This window comes from Pongo abelii, chromosome 3 (genome assembly GCF_028885655.2).
Source record: "Pongo abelii isolate AG06213 chromosome 3, NHGRI_mPonAbe1-v2.0_pri, whole genome shotgun sequence".
NCBI lineage: Eukaryota > Metazoa > Chordata > Mammalia > Primates > Hominidae > Pongo > Pongo abelii.
Genome location: NC_071988.2, coordinates 60,581,531 through 60,599,067, shown reverse-complemented (window position 1 = coordinate 60,599,067; position 17,537 = coordinate 60,581,531). Strand labels below are relative to the sequence as shown.

Genomic DNA, 17,537 nt, shown 5'->3' with positions numbered 1-17,537 from the left:
GTTTCATCTCCTGGAGATCTAGTAGATCTGAATTGGGGCTTGAGAGTGAGCATTTCTAAGGAGCTCCCAGGTGATGCTAGCGTCATGGATTAGTTTGCTAGGGCTGCCATCATAAAGTGTCATAGTCCAGGTGGCTTAAACAACAGACCTTTATGACCTCACAGCTCTGGAGGCCGCAAATCTGAGATCAAGGTGTCGGTGGGGTTGTTTTCTTCTGAGATCTCTGTCCTTGGCAATCTCTGTGTCTTTATTTAGTCTTCCCTCTGCTAGTGCATCTGTGTCCAAATTTCCTCTTCTTTAAAGGACATCAATCATATCGAATTAGGGCTCACCTAATGACCTCATTTTAACTCAATTATTTCTTTAAAAGCCCTATCTCCAAATGCAGTCACATTCTGAGGTATACTGGGGGTTAAGACTTCAACACATGAATTTTGTGGAGACACAAGTCAGCTCCTAACAGGCTGCTTGCTGGGCATGTGGACCCCACCACCTTGAGTAGCAAGTATCAAAGAACCAGTGTGGGTTCACCAAGTAAGTAATTTATAAGAGGTATGATCTCGTATGGCTTCTTTTATATGTCCCTTTAATATTGACAAAATCCTTGAGTTCTCTTTCCATTTCCCTCTGGAACAAAGTGAGCTAGTGGACAGTGACAGATGGCAGTCAGAGAAATAGCCAGGAGCCAGGGCTATAGACTGTTGTGAGGACTTTTCACACAAGAGGCGCACGGGGGCTCTCTAACTTCAGACTCTCTGCTGAATAATTCCAAGGTGTGGGAGTCATTCCTTTTTTAAGATCTTCCTTTATTAGCCTTCATCTGCCAACTCAGATGTTCATTGCAAGCTGTCTGTATTTTCCTGTGTTCGTGTTCCTGTGTTAATCTACATAGTTATTTATTGTATTTTATTTATTGTGGTAAGAACACGAAACAAGAGATCTACCCCCTTGACAGATTTTGTAGGTATACAATATATTATTGCTAATTTTAGTAGTCCCTGCTTGTCCACAGAGGATACCTTCCAAGACCCCGAGGGGAGCCTGAAACCTCGAATAGTACGGAACCCTATGTATACATCATGTGTCACTTGATGACAGGGATATGCTCTGAGAAATGTGTCACTAGGTGATTTTGTCATTCTGTGAACATCATAGAGTGTACTTTCACAAACCTAGGTGGTACAGCCTATTGCTCCTCAGCTACAAACCTGTATAGTTACTGTACTGAATTTTGTTACTGTACTGCATACTGTAGGCAATTTTAACACAATGGTAAGTATTTGTGTAGCTAAACATAGAAAAGGCACCATAGAAATACAATATTATAATCTAATGGGACCACTGCCATATATGTGGTCTATTATTGACGAAAATGTCGTTGTGCAGCACATGACTGTATTATGTTTTTTCCTACTACCTACCTACCTATTGTTGTGGGGTGGCAAGGACTACCTGAGCCGGTGGTAGTGAAATGGGAAAGGGCCTCTTTTCCCCCTCATAGGGCATGCATTGGGGCTGTGGCTCCCTTCTTCAGTGCCCCACTGCTCAAACCTCTAGGGAAGCATACTGATGGGCAGGGTGTTGGGCTCTGACCCCACGGCAGTGTCTAGGGGTGCTGTTTACAGCTGAAGCCCCAGTGGGCATGTGTTACAGGCTGCTCTTTTTGTTTAGTTGTCCGGACAACATAGGCGGCTTGTGTTAACCAGCTCATTTAGACCCCCTTCCTTATCACAAGGACAGAGGGATTTTTGTATCCCAGGGTTCTTGCCTTGGTGTACCAGAAGAATCTGATCACATGTGGGCTTGGAGAATGAACTCAAAGTTTTATTGAGTGGAAGTAACTCTCAGCAGATGGGGCAGCCAGAAGGGAGATGGTTTTCCCCTGGAGTCAGGCCGTCTCTGACTGCTCCGGCCAAATTCTGCGTCCTTCTGCTGGTCAATGGCTTGCCAGTGCTTGTTGGCGCGCTCTTCCACCAGTGTGCTCTCCACAACCAGCTGCTTGTGTCTTCTTCTGCCTTGTCCCTCACGACATCCAGCCGCTTGTGTCTCTGCCTTGCTAGGGTCTCGGGCTTTTATAGGGCCAGGGTGATCTTGGAAAATGCAACATTTGGGTAGGAAGGCAGAAGTGCCTGTTCTCACCTAGGTCCATGAGGGTAGAGCCCTGGCCAGTGATCACGCCCTCCTCTACCCAGCATTTCCCTTCTCCACTTTCATATCATTTAAAGGGACCACTCTCTTCCCTTCCCAGCACTCCCATATCATTGGGGATAAAAGAGTTTACCAAGACAGTTGTAAATAAGAAAGGCAGATTTATTACAGAAAGTATGAAAATACATTGCCAGGAGGCAGCAGGCAGAACCAGCAAAAAAGGAGTGGACTGCAAGGAAACAAAGGTGTATTAGTTCATTCTCACGCTGCTAATGAAGACATACCCAAGACTGAATAATTTATGAAGGAAAAAGGTTTGATTGACTCAGTTCTTCAGGGCTGGGGAGACCTCAGGAAACTTACAATCATGGCAGAAGGGGAAGCAAATATCCTTCTTTACGGTGTGGCAGAACCCAGAAGTGCCAAGCAAAAAAAGAAAAGCCCCTTATAAAACCATCAGATCTCGTGAGAACTCACTATCACAAGAACAGCATAAGAGTAACCGCCCCCACGATTCAATTGCCTCCCACTTGGTCCCTCCCACCACACATGGGGATTATGGGAACTACAGTTCAACATGAGATTTGGGTGGGGACACAGCCAAACCATGTCAAAAGGCTTGCTGAGGATTTTATAGAACGGAACTTGGGCTGATTGATAATGCCAAAGCAGCAGGGAGCTTAACTTGCATTCTTCTGCCAGCCGGGGTGTTTGAAAAATTGAAGCATTTGATGCTAAGCAGGAAGTTTGGGAGTTCTGTACGTTATCTGTGCAGGAGGGCCGTATGTCCTGGGCCATAAAGAAAAGGAGCCCTGTAGCTTATCTGCTTCCTGTTTTTGTTTATATGTTCTGGACCATGAAGAAAGGCAGACATATGGCTTATTTGCTTTATCTCTTTGCTTTCCCCTGGTCCTACAAGCCGGACTCCTTTTCCCTAATTAGGACACCATGCCTATGATAAAGTTTAATTTATAAATTAGGCACTGTAAGAGATGAACAATGATAGCTAGTAATAAAATAGAACAATTGTGATAATATATTGTAATTAAAGTTATGTGAATGTGGTTTCTCTCTCTGTGTCAAAATACTGCATTGTACCCTACTCACCTATTTTTAGACTGTGATTGACCTTGGGTAACTGAAACCTCTAAAAGCAAAACTGCAGTTAAGGAGGAACTACTGTATAGGTACAATGTGGCAGATTTCTAGAGCTTATTCATCTGGCTTTACTGAAACTTGATGCCTGTTGTTAGTAACTTTCCATTTCTCCTCCCCCCAGTGGCTGGCAACTACCGTTCCACTCTTTGATTCTATAAATTTGACTGTTTTAGATACCTCATGTAAGTGGAATCATACAGTACTTGTCTTTCTGTGACTGGCTTATTTCACTCAGCACAATGCCCTTAAGTTTAGTCCATATTGTTGCATGAGGCAGGATTTCCCTCTGTGTTAAGGCTGAAGGATATTCTGTTGTATATATATATACCACATTTTATCTATTTGTTCATCTGCAGATGAACATTTAGGCTGTTTCCACATCTTCACAATATAACGTCAAAAGCATAGGCAACAAAACTAAAAAATAAGTAAGTGAAACTACAATGAACTAAAAAGCTTCTGCACAGTAAAGAAAATCAGCAGAGTGAAAAGGCAACCCATGAAGTGGGAGAAAATATTTGCAAACTATTTGATAAGGGTTTAAACTCCAACATGTATAAGGAACTCCTACAACTCAATACTAAAAAACAAAAACAAAAACAAAAACAGAAAAAAACTAGCTTATATAGCTTTGATCTCCATGGAGCGCCTGTTGTAGGATGGTCTGCAGGGCTGACTTGAGGAATGTCATAGGCAGCTCTACCAGGCACTGCAGAGTCACAGCTAAGGCTGGCTGGCTGGGACTCGGCAGCATCTACACTTACCTAAACAAGCTGTTTCAAAGTCTCTCACTGGGCATCCCTTCAGCAGCGAGGCTGTAAATCCTGCATGGGAAATGCTAGACCAGGGCCACAGCCTTGCCTACAATATGCAGTCACTTCACAAGGAGAGGAAAGTCAGGAACCAAGAATCAGACTGGGGCTTGCATAGCCAGAATGAAACCTCTCTAAATGAGTTACTGTTGTCCAGCTCCTTGGGAGTTTTTTATGCTGAAAGAAAAGAAAACCCCAAGCTTATGTTCCAAAAGAGATTTTTGGTTTATTTGGATGATAAGATAAAAAGTGAGTTGCAGCCTAAAGGAAACAAAATAGGCTTCTAGTTTTTTTGTTTTTTTTTTTTTGAGACGGAATTGCGTTCCTGTTGCCCAGGCTGGAAGTGCAACAGTGCGATCTCGGCTCACCGCAACCTCTGCCTCCTGGGTTCAAGCGATTCTCCTGCTTCACTGCCCGAGTAGCTGGGATTACAGGCATGCGCCACCATGCCCAGCTAATTTTGTGTTTTTAGTAGAGACGGGGTTTCTCCATGTTGGTCAGGCTGGCCTCGAACTCCCAACCTCAGGTGATCTGCCCGCCTCAGCCTCCCAAAGTGCTGGGATTACAGGCGTGAGCCACTGCGCCCGACCTCCTTCTAGTTGTTTTTAAGGTGCATGCAATTCAGCAGGGCCAGCAGCAGGCTGCATGCATTCTGCTGTGGAAATAGTTTAAATACTCTATTTAAAGTAATGTAATGCAGCATGATATAAAAATTTTAAGTCTCACTGTAAGGAAGTGACTTGTAAACTGTTCTCAATTGCTGCCTAGCATCTGAGAGTGCCCTTTCAGTTAGCAAACTGTAATCCTCTTCTTTCTCCATGTCAGGAGAACCATGGTTATTCAAAGACATCTGAAATTCTGTGAGGTTAGTATTTATTATATTGTTATTCTAATATTGACTGTTACTATAATTTGAAAGATTTTACAAATTTTATAAAAATGTCATTCAAGTGATGATGTTGCTAAAACTAGACTGAAAAAAAATGCAACCATAAATCAGAAAGTCCAGCATAAAATTTAGATAGGAGAAAATGGTATGAATAAGGCAAATTATTACTGTACTATTAATTTAGGAGACTGCCTATTAATTTAGGAGACTATAGGAAAAATTAAAAATAGTGCTAAAAAATGAAAAGCAATATGAAAGCAAAAATGTCCTCCAATAGTTATAGATTTTTGTACTCCCAGAATGCATCTCTCATACTCTTTATTTATTCCTATGGAAAAATGAATCTTGAATTATGAGAGATCTCCAAAAACTTGTTTTTTGAAGAAAAATGACCCTTTCTGTATGACACCATTTAGTTCACAAGAATCAAATTGTATGGCAATGCCAGTTGTTTATGTTGAAGAGATAGAACTTGAGCAAACATCTCATAACTGCAGGGCAGGTGGTTTATCCTGAAAAATCATAGCAAGTATAAGGTAATTCATCCTTAGACATTATGGCAAGATAAAAGATGATATGTGTGTGGACTCTGCTTGTACATAGGAATAGATCTATGAAGTGATGCTGATTGAACACAATTAGAATTGAAAATAATATGCACAGTTATTATAGCTATGGAAAAATATAAACTTGCCTACTGATAAAGATAGAGACAATGTGAACTGATGTAAAAGGTTAGATATACAATGTAAATGTGTATTCACTGGATTCTCATTTCATTTGCTGTATAGTTGTTTGTGTGATTAATAAAAGCAAATTGGAGTGGCTGCCAGGGCTGGAAAAGGAAAGGGAGAGAGGAATGAATAGGTGGAGCACAGAGGATTTTTAGGGCGGTGAAATTACTCCGTGTGATATTGTAATGGTAGAAATAGGCCATCATACATTTATTCAAACCCATAGAATATACACCACAACGAGTGGACCCTAATGTAAACTATGGACTTTAGTTAATAATAATGATCAATATTGGCGCATCAAGTTTTTAACAATTGTACCACACTAATGCAAGATGTTAATAAGAGAAATTGGGGGGCGGGGTAGGGAGCAGAGGTATATATGGGAATTCTATATTTTTTGCTAAATTTTTCTGTAAACCTAAAATGCTAAAAAAGAAAAGAAAGTCTATTAATTTTTTTACAAAAATAAATTAGTGGAAGAAGGGACTGCTGCAGGATAGATTCTTGGGGAAATCTTGACTCATCCACACAAATCAGGTTAAAACATGCTTGAAGTTTATTTTGCATGAAGCAGCATTATTTATTTTGCAAAGGCAATAAGGAATAAGAACTAAATGAGAGCAATAAAAATACCTCACACTCATTGCCAAAATAAACTTTGTCATTTGGTTAACTATCATGGACATTAAATCTGTCCAGATGAATCTATTTCACCCTTTATAGGTAAAGTTCCAAATCTCCCTCGGCTTATTTATTAAGTAAACACTGTATCTTAGCAATTCTCACTACAGGATTCACCATATTAACAAACATATATGAAGGTGTTTAACAAAGTGCTTTATTGTTAGTATCTTGTTGATCAGCAATAACACATTTCATTTTGTTCTGAGAACATACAGGTTTTTCTCAGGCAGAGAACCAAGTCTTCAACTCCCTCCCTGTGGTGGGAGTTTGGCTAATCCAGGAGAACTCAAACTGGCTCTCCACAATCAGACTCCAACCTCCTCCAGCACAAGAGCCACCTACATCCTTCTCCCCCGTGCCGCACACTGCCTTCTCTGCCTTGAATCATGGCCGTAAACTCAGGTGTATGAAAAGCATGACTTTATTCTCCATAATTCAGCTTGCTTTCTGACTTTGAGCTTTATTCCCCCCCACTTGGCTGGTAGAAAAACAGTCTCACACCTTTCTGAATTTTCAGGTGCTAAGATGTTGAGTGGTGGGGCTGGAGGGCTGGGGTTAGGGGATTATGGGAGGGAAGGCAGATTGGGATGGTCCTCTGGGCCCTGGTCCACACGGGTTACTGCTAGGGTGTGTTCTTCTCCTCCATATGTTCCCTTTGGGTCCTCCAGCTTCCTGCTGCCTTTCTAGCCTGCCCAGGATGCGGGAGCCTTTGACGAGGCTCCTTTAATTCTTTCTACTTAGACACAGCCATTTTCTCTCTAGGGTTTTCTTTCCTAAATAGTGACCGTGCTGCAAAGCCAGGCACTATCCTTTCTGCTCCTAGAACCCACAGCCTCTCCTCTTTTCTTTTTACCCCCACCCATGGAAAACTCTTTCCAGTCTGGGGATGACACAGCTTCTTTTTCTTTAATCTCCTCCACAATGCCGCACCTCTTGGATTCCCTAAGGGTGTGTAAGCTTTTGGAACAAGGAGCAAAAAAACACTTTCAAGCTTTATCTGTGTTCTCCCTTGCTACATTCCTTCCCCAAGGCAATGAGGCCAAAAGCCTTCTCGAAGGAAGGGAGAGGAGCCCTAGAGAGAGAAAAAGAAAGAAATCCACATTTCAAAGTATTATTTGGCCATGATATGGTTTGGCTGTGTCCCCACTCAAATCTCAACTTGAATTCTCCCAGAATTCCCACATGTTGTGGGAGGGACTGAGGAGGAGGTAACGGAATCATGGGGGCTGGTCTTTCCTGTGCTATTATTCTGATAGTCTATAAGTCTCACGAGATCTGATGGGTTTATTAGGGGTCTCCACTTTTGCTTCCTCCTCATTTTTTCTCTTGCCACTGCCATGTAAGAAGTACCTTTCACCTCCCACCATGATTCTGAGGCCTCCCCACTCATGTGGAACTGTAAGTCCAATTAAACCTCTTTTTCTTCCCAGTTTCATGTATGTTTTTATCAGCAGCATGAAAACAGACTAATATAGTAAATTGGTACCAGTAGAGTGGGGCATTGCTGAAACGATACCCAAAAATGTGGAAGAAACTTTGGAACTGGGTAACAGGCAGAAGCTGGAACAGTTTGGAGGGCTCAGAAGAAGCCAGGAAAATGTGGGAAAGTTTGGACTTCCTAGAGACTTGTTGAATGGCTTTGACAAAAAATCGATAATGATATGGACAATGAAATCCAGGCTGAAGTTGTCTCAGATGGAGATGAGGAACTTGTTGGGAACTGGAGCAAAGGTGACACTTGTTATGTTTTAGCAAAGAGACTGGCAGCATTTTGCTCCTGCCTTAGAGATTTGTGGAACTTTGAACTTGAGAGAGATGATTTAGAGTATCTGGCAGAAGAAATTTCTAAGCAGCAAAGCATTCAAAAGTCGACTTGGGTGCTGTTAAAAGCATTCTGTTTTAAAAGGGAAAAAAAGAACATAAAAGTTTCAAAAATTTGCAGCCTATGATGCAGTAGAAAAGAAAAACCCATTTTTTGAGGAGAAATTCAAGCCAGCTGCAGAAATTTGCATAACTAGGAAGGATCCTAATGTTAATCCCCAAGACCATGGGGAAAATGTCTCCAGGCCATTTCAGGGACCTTCATGGCAGCCCCTCCCATCACAGGCCTGGAGGCCTAGGAGGAAAAAGTGGTTTCATGGGCCAGGCCCAAGGTCCCCATGCTAGGGGGACTTGGTGCTCTGGGTCCCATCTGCTCCAGCCTTGGCTGAAAAGGGCCAACAAAGAGCTCGAGCTGTGGCTTCAGAGGGTGGAAGCCTCAAGCCTTGGCAGCTTCCACTTGGTGTTGAGCCTGTGGGTGCACAGAAGTCAAGAATTGAGGTTTGGGAACCTCCACCTAGATTTCAGAAGATGTATGGAAATGCCTGGATATCCAGGCAAAAGTTTGCTGCAGGGCGGGGCCCTCATGGAGAACCTCTTCTAGGGCAGTGTGGCAGGGAAATGTGGGGTCAGAGCCCCCACACAGAGTCCCTACTTGGGCACTGCCTAGTGGAGCTGAGAGAAGAGGGTCACTGTCCTCCAGACCCCAGAATGGTAGATCCACCAACAGCTTGCACTGTGCACCTGGAAAAGCTGCAGACATTCAATGCAAGCCTGTGAAAGCAGCCAGGAGGGAGGCTCTACCCTGCAAAGTCACAGGGGTGCAGCTGCCCAAGACCATGGGAACCCATCTCTTGTGGGTGACCTGGATGTGAGACCTGGAGTCAAAGGAGATCATTTAGGAGCTTTAAAATCTGACTGCCCTGCTGGGTTTCAGACTTATATGGGGCCTGCTACCCCTTTGGTTTGGCCAATTTCTCCCATTTGTTATGACTGTATTTACACAATACCTGTACTCCCATTGTATCTAGGAAGTGACTAGCTTGCTTTTGATTTTACAGGCTCATAGGAGGAAGGGATTTGCCTTGTTTCAAATGAGACTTTGGACTGTGGACTTTGGGTTAATGCTGAAATAAGTTAAGACTTTGGGGGACTGTTGGGAAGGCATGATTGGTTTTGAAATGTGAGCACATGAGATTTGGAGGGGCCAGGGGCAGAATGATATGGTTTGGCTATGTTCCCACCCAAATCTCAACCTGAATTGTATCTCCCAGAATTCCCACAGGTTGTGGGAGGACCTGGGGGAGGTAATTGAATCATGGGGGCCAGTCTTTCCCGTGCTATTCTCATGATAGTGAATAAGTGTCACAAGATCTGATGGGTTTATCAGGGGGTTCCACTTTTGCTTTTTCCTCATCTTCCTCTTGCTGCTGCCATGTAAGAAGTGCCTTTCACCTCCCGCCATGATTCTGAGGCCTCCCCAGCCATGTGGAACTGTAAGTCAAATTAAACCTCCTTTTCTTCCCAATTTCAGGTATGCCTTTATCAGCAGCAGGAAAACGGACTAATACAGGCCATATATTTTATTTGCATGTAGTTCTTATCTCCCCTAGTAAAATTTCAGCTTCCAGATAGCAGGAGTTATTTCTCAACAGAGTGAAGTCAGAAGGTGTGTTTCCCTGACAATCTCTGGGGTTTCTCCAAGAAGCTTTCAAGAAAGCCCTGTGGCTACCCTGTAGGTTGGCCATACTGGTCCCTGCTGCTAAGTCATAAGACTTCCCTTCCCAGCCGATGCCAACCATCACATATGTGGTCACCTTTGGAGACATTGGATACCTCTCAACACAGTTCAGCTGAAAGGAAACTGAAGGAATGAGACATAGGACAGATAAGTTTCAATGGAAGAAGATGAAGATAAGGAAAAGAAAAGGCCATAGTCTCCCATGGGTGACTGGGATGAGAAATAAAATATGAAAGTGAAACTGCCTTTGTAAAAATTATAACAGAAAAATATGACAGTAAAAGAGATCTGACCTAACCAAGTCCATCTTGGCCTTAACCTCCAAACTGTCCTTGGTCATTCCTGGGCATGGGCCAAGCTAATTTTTGGAGAAATTTAGCTTATAGTGTAACCTTAAAGCAAGGATAATAATAGCCCTCCCCAAAACTAAACTAAAGTCTGCAAAGTTAGGATTACAAGAGGGGCTTGAATTCTGCTAAGATGTATGCATAGTTAAATGATAACCTGCCATTGTTCCAGAGGTCACAAGATTTGTAACTTCCCATATTACTCCTGTAAATGACCTCAGTATTGTAGAACATAAGATTCACTTTTTGAAATGTCTTTTCTGAGTTTTGCATTTCTGACAACCTGATGAGTCCACTCATGACTCAGCTAGTCCTGTGGCCCCTCCCCAAAAGTGGACTCAGGGCAGAAGGACCATTTCCACACCCTATGAGTGCATCCCTAACCAATCAGCAGCACCCATTCCCTAGCCCCCACCCACCAAACTATCTTTAAAAAATCCTAGCCTCCAAATTTTCAGGGAGGCTGATCTGAGTAATAATAAAGCTCCAGCCTTCTGGTTAGGTGGCTCTACATGTATTAAACTCTTTCTCTGTTGCAATTTCTGTCCTAATAAATTGGCTGTATCTGGGCAGCCAGCAAGATGAACCCATTGGGTGGTTAGAAAAAGACCTCAGAAACCAGTCCAAAATTAATAATTTTGTCCAAGATAGGCCCTGTTTCTGTGGAAAGGGGATTGTGTGAGCCCATTGACTTTCTTTTTTGTGAGTTGTCTGATGAAACCTTTATCTAAGCAGGGAGGCCGCAATGGCAGTATTTGGCTCCAGGTTTTTTCATGTGGGCTGGAGCCCCAGGGCCCAGGTGGGTGGCCCACTGCTGGGAGGCACCATACCCATAGAGAAGAAGGACAATGACAACAAGCTCTTTGCTCCAGTGGCCATTCTGTTCACCACTCCCCTCTTGCTTCCACTGCTCAGGACTCAAATGTTCTCCACAGTTCCTTGCAGCTTTAAATCTTTTCAAAGTCATTAACAGTCTTATTGTCAGCCTTTCTAGTCCTCTAGCATTTCCTATATACAGAGAGGACAATATGTCATCTTAGCCTCACAGCTGGGCCTAGATAAGCTGTTTGGGTGCCCAGCCTTCTGTTACCCACTGGGAATGAAAAGTGCAGCAATTGGCAGGAGGAGGTAGCCTTTCCCTCTCCGCCTCCTGAGTAAGCAACTCTAAGATGTCCTGATCTCAAAATGTGGTGAAAACCAGCTAAGGAGGCTCTGCAGGGATGTCTCATCACAGGGTGAGCTTATACACATCTGGTTTTACACCTTTAACCATGAAGGCCAACATCCTTATTCAAACCACATCTGAGCTTCTGCTTGATCCTTAACCTGAGTTCAGTTCTGAAGGTGCATGCAGACTTGGAGAGTAATTAATTGTACTATATAAGACGGACATACATGCCCCCTGGGAGATCTGCTTAAATTCCGGAGCTGGATGCTAAGTGAACCCATCTAGTGAGAGCAGGGTCAAGGCCTCATTCGTCTCTGGACCCCAGTGCCCAGCCCTGTGTCTGCCACCTTGTAGCCACTCTGGCAGTGTTTACTGTACTGAAATGAAACTGCATTTAGTCTGTATTTGTGGAATTTGGATCAACTTTATCAGACTTTTTAATATCCCCAAGTAAATCTCAGGCTCTAAAATAAATAAATAAATAAACTAGCTTCATTAAATGACCCAGGGATCATAATTCTTTGGCTTTGTTTTTCTTACTGCTCTCCACATCCCCCAAGCATTAAGGAGTGCAGAGCACAAAAGAGGAGAGATTGAAGGGAAAGTCCCTTCTGATTGTCAGGCTAGAGACTCATGTGCTTTTATGGAATAAGTATTTTGTACCAGGACTGGACAACATAGTAGATTCCTTATGAGAGAAGATGAAAGGAATGATGATGTTGGCCAGAGCAGGAAAAGAATACCGAAGGTTCTCTCTTCCTTCTGGCTAGCTGTTCAGCTCCTTAAAGCAAAACAATCCTTCTCTCTGGCATATGTGTTAAATCTGGCCCTACTGTGGCTTTTTCCCCCAACAGTGTAAAGCAAGTTCCCTGATTATTATCCTTATTTAGGCTCATCTAACCCTATAAACAGGGCCTCTTAGGTTGCTGCTATTGTTTTGAAACTTCCTTGGCTTTGGAGATGGTCTACGACTTATTTACTAATTGCGGAATCTAAAACTATTGGTGGGATTTTCACTCACAATTCTCACTTGTTGGTACAAATGGAGCAACTTATGTCAAAAGATAAAATTATGACACATTTAGTTTAAAAATCTAAGTGAATTTTATTAGCTATTCTATAATTGGGCAACACTTCAATCTATAGAATAGAATGAGTGTTCTCCTGGGCATGGCAGAATAGATTTTGTAAGTGGGAACAAGGAAACAATAATTTTTAAAAACTTTTTTCAGAATGCATCATTGGAACAGAGGAAACAATAATTTTAAAAAGTAGATTGGTTAACACAAGCTTACTACAGGTCACTTCTTATAAGGGTTAAAGCAGAGGGGACTTCCTTATTATGCTGACTCAGGCAAACTTGGCTTTTTCTGGTTGCTGTGAATCTCTTGCTTTCAGGAAAACGCTGGTCCATTTGGGGATTTACCTGCTTCAGTTAACATAAATGGTTCCATTTTGGTTTGGTCTGGTCTGCTGGAGCCTAGTGCAGGAGACTAGTCCAAAACAATGCCTTCCTATAAACTTTGTTTAACACCTAATTGAAAAGGAATTGAATTCTCTAAACCTCCAAAAGATTCCAAATGGTTGCCGTTTGACCTTGTGGTGTACAACATGGATGGGTCTTGAAAACATTATACTATGTGAAAAAATCCTGACATGAGACAATGTATCACATGGTTCTATGTATATAAAATATCCAGAATAGGGAACTTCACAAAGACAGAAAGTAGATAAGTGGTTGGGGGTTCAGGGGAGGAGAGAATGGAAACTGACTGCTAACAGGTATAGGGTTTCTCTTTGGAGTTGTCTTAGTTTGGGCTGTGTATTAGTCCATTCTTACACTGCTATAAAGAACTGCCCAGCAGTAATTATAATTTATTAGGAAAGAAATTCAATTAACTCACAGTTCCACAGGGCTGGAGAGGCCTTAGGAAACTCACAATCACGGCGGAAGGGGAAGCAAACATGTCCTTCTTCACACGGTGGAAGGAAGGAGCAATGCTGAACAAAGCAGGAGAAGCCCCTTATAAAACCATCATATCTCATGAGAACTCATTCATTATCATGAGAACAGCATGGGGGTAACTGCCCCCATGATTCAATTACCTCCCACCCGGTCATTCCCCTGACACATGGGAATTATGGGAACTGCAGTTCAAGATGAGATTTGGGTGGGGACACAACCAAACCATATTGGCTGTGACATGGTTTGGATGTTGTGCCCAAACCTCATGTTGAATTGTAGTCCCCAGTGTTGCAGGTGGGGCCTGGTGGGAGGTGTTTGGATCATAACGGTGGATCCCTCTTGAATGGCTTAGGGCCATCCCCTTGGTGATAAGTGAGCTCTCTCTCTGAGTTCACATGAGATCTAGTCATTTAAAAATGTGTGCCACCTGCCCCCTCAACTCTCTCTTGCTTCCTCCTGCTTTCGCCATGTGATGTGCCTGTTCCCCCGTTGCCTTCTGTCATAATTGTAAGCTTCCTGGGGCCTCTCTGGAAGCCAGGCAGATGCCAGCACCATGCTTCCTGTAGAAGCTTTCTTCCTTGCAGAACTGTGAGCCAATTAAACCTCTTTTCTTTAAAAATTACCCAGTCTCAGGTGCTTCTTTATAGCAATGCAAGAATGGCCTAATATAGGCCTGCTATAACAAATTAACATATACTGGGTGCCTTAAACAACAAACATTTATTTCTCACAGTTCTAGAGGCTGGGAAGTCCAAGATCAAGGAGCCGGTGGATCTTGTGTCTGGTGAGAGCCCACTTGCTGGTTTGTAGATGCTGTCTTCTCATTGTATCCTCATATACTAGAGAGCAGAGGGCTCTTGTGTCTCTTCCTTGTAAGAGCACTAATCTCATTCATGAGGCCTCCACCCTCATGACTTAGTCACCTCCCAAAGGCACCTCCTAATACTATCACATTGGGGGTTAGGATTTCAACATATGAATTTTGGAGGGACACAAATATTTAGTCTATAGCAGGAGTGATGGGAATGTTCTGGAATTATATAGGAGTAATTGTTGTATGACATGAAAAATGGACAAAAAATCAGCAAATCAAATTTTAAAATGGTGGATTTTGTTATGTGGATTATATCTCAACTTAAAACATTTAAAATTACTATTACTATTACTATTACAACACATATTTATTGAATGTTTAGTAGCCTATGAGGTGCCCTGCTGGGTCCAGGTTCTAGAATCTAGAGTAGTGGTTCTCAACTTTGGCTGCACATTAAAATCACGTGGGAGCTTTTAAGAATCCTGATGCCCAGGCCACACCCCAGACCAATTAAATCAGAATCTCTGGGGTGGGATCCAGGCCACAGTGGTTTTTAAAGCTCCCCAGGTAATTCCAGGATGCAGCCAAGGTTAAACACCACCAGCCTAGAGCATCATGCCTTCTTAACAGGTTGGGGTCACTTGAGAAGTGACTGCTCTTTCTCCCTGTCTATTTTTATCCAAGAACAGCAATCTACAAAGACAACTGCATGCCCTCAAGAACAGACTCCCCTTCCAAGACGAAATGGCTCCTTAATTTCTCCTGTTTAACTGATACTTTCATTTTTGTGGGTGACTCAGAAATGTTCAGTAGTTTAGCTTTACAGTTTTTTTTCTCCTTTTGGATTAGGTTGATTCAACTGTGGGCAGAGATTCATTCATTCTACTTGGGAACAAAAGTCAGATTCTGTCCAAATATGTTGGCACCTCTGCTCTGAAAAACCTGAATTTTATCATTTGTAAATTTCTGAGTGAAAAATTAAGATACAACATACATGTGAGGGCTTTTACACACGTCTGTGCTCTCTCTTCTGCACTGATCATCCAACTTTAGCAGTTCATTTAACTGTCTTTAATTTTGGCCTCCCAGCTTTGGTGTTCTAAATCCTCCATTGTTAGCAGCTCACCAAGTTGCTTTGCTGTCACATTCACTCTGTTTGATAAATCTATCTGGGATTGTGTCCAAAACCACAGCAGTCCTAATTAAATCTACCAACCAAAGTAGAACATGTTTTCATTCATCACCAGAAGCTGGAGCCAATTTGTGAAGAAGATGGAAATGGGCAAAGAAATAGAAATGGAAGATTTTAAAGAGCCATAAAGAGTAGTAACAGTGGATGGGCACAGTGGCTCATGCTTGTAATCCCAGCACTTTGGGAGGCCATGGTGGGTGGATCACATGAGGTCAGGATTCCAAGACCAGCCCGACCAATGTAGTTAAACCCCATCTCTACTAAATACAAAAAATTAGCCAGGCATGGTGGCACATGCCTTTAATCCCAGCTACTTGGGAGGCTGAGACAGGAGAATCACTTTAACCCAGGAGGTGGAGGTTGCAGTGAGCCAAGATCACACCACTGCACTCTAGCCTGGGCAACACAGAGAGACTCTGTCTCAAAAAACAAAACAAAACAAAAAGGCAACAGCTACTTCAGGTTATAGAAGGGCCAAGCAAGCAGGGTTTTAGCTAGTTAGTGACCTACCCTTGGCTCCCTTGGTTGGAGGCAAAGGGGGTGGATACAGAGGATCAGTTTTGGTGCTGCTCATGGTGACTGCAAGGAGAGGAAAGTCTAGAAGAAAGACAGAGAAAAGACTGGTGGCCACAAGAAATGTCTGGCAAGTACGTAAGAACACAAAAAACTATAGAGGCCTGTGGAGTGGAAGAAATTCAGATAAGAAAGAGTGGGGAAGTAACAAGCATGTGCTTTTAGATCTGTCCTTTGATAGCAATGGAATCCAGCCATCTATCTGGAATTACAGTACAATGTACAAATCTTAAGAGTACAGCTCAATGAATTTTTACACAAATACACCTCTGAGGCCACCAGCCAAATCAAGATTTATCAATAGAATATTTCCATCTTCCCAGAAAATTCTCTCATACCCTGTGCAGTTCAAAAGCCCCCTCCCCTTACCTATAAGTAGCTTTTATTCTTATTTATCACCACGGGTTAGCTTTGCCTGTTCTTGAAGTTCATATGAATGGAATAATACAGCATATACTCATTTGCAGATGGCTCTTGTTGCATAACATGTTTTTGAGATCCATCTATATTGCTACATGTATCAATTGTTTTCTAAATTATTGCCATATAGTATTGTATAAATATGTCATAACATTTATCCATTCTCCTGTTACTGGACAAACCCAGAAGGGTTGTTTTGAGTTTGCAGCTATTATGAATGAGCTGCTGTGAACATTGGTGTCCATGCCTTCTTGTGGATGTACACATTCAACTTTTCTTGGGTATACAGCTAGGCGTGGAATTGCTGAGTCATGGAGTGGGTACATATTTAACTTTAGTAGATATTGCCAAACAGTTTTCCCAAATAAATTGTATCATTTTACACTTTCACCAACAATGAGAATTCTAGTGGTCATTTGTGCGATGAAAAGAAAGTCAGCAGCTACCTTAACATTGGCCAAGTCCTGGCAGCACGAAATTTGCAGGGACCTGTGAGATATGGAGCCAGTAATGCTTTGCAGCTGACTGATGAAAGACAAACAATAAAAACAGAGGTGAGAGGGAAAGCCTGTAACTGTCTTACCCCCACCAGTGCCAGCAGGAAGGAAACCCTAAGCTATTTTTAGGCAGTTTCCTAGCATGGACATTAGCTAGTTAAAAGGGAAGGGGATGGAATGGGAGATGCTAAAACTGTTTTCAATTAACTTACTGAAAAACACACAAACATAGGCAAGGTAGGCAGCAATGTTTCTCATATTTCATTGGGCATCAGAATGTTTGGGGAGCTGGTTAAAAATATAGATTCCCAAGCCCTACCTGCAGAGGTTCTAATTTAATAATCCTAGTGGTAGCAAAAAAATTTGATTTGTATTTTTAACTTTTTTTGTTTGTTTTGAGACAGGGTCTCACTCTGTCACCTAGGCTGGAGTGCAGTGGCATGATCCATAGCTCACTGTAACCTCGAACTCCTGAGCTCAAGCAATCCTCCCACCTCAGCCTCCTAAGTAGCTGGGACTACAGGTGCATGCCACCATGCTTGGCTAATTAAAATTTTTTTTTTTTTTGTAGAG

At 42.5% G+C, this 17,537-nt stretch overlaps 1 long non-coding RNA gene across 7 annotated transcripts in view; it reads left to right on the top strand.

The window, feature by feature from the left end:
- Positions 1 to 183: 183 nt before the first annotated feature.
- Positions 184 to 17,537, top strand: part of LOC103890417 (uncharacterized) — a 30,220-nt gene continuing 12,866 nt past the window's right edge. For 2 of the 7 annotated variants that reach the window (XR_008524513.1, XR_008524515.1), the window contains exons 1-2: positions 207 to 534; positions 14,202 to 14,252. This is a non-coding gene — a long non-coding RNA (uncharacterized LOC103890417). Of the gene's footprint in view, positions 535 to 9,688; positions 9,743 to 14,201; positions 14,253 to 17,537 lie in introns of all 7 variants that reach the window. The other 5 variants (XR_008524519.1, XR_010139693.1, XR_008524514.2 and 2 more) reach the window with 5 other exon arrangements.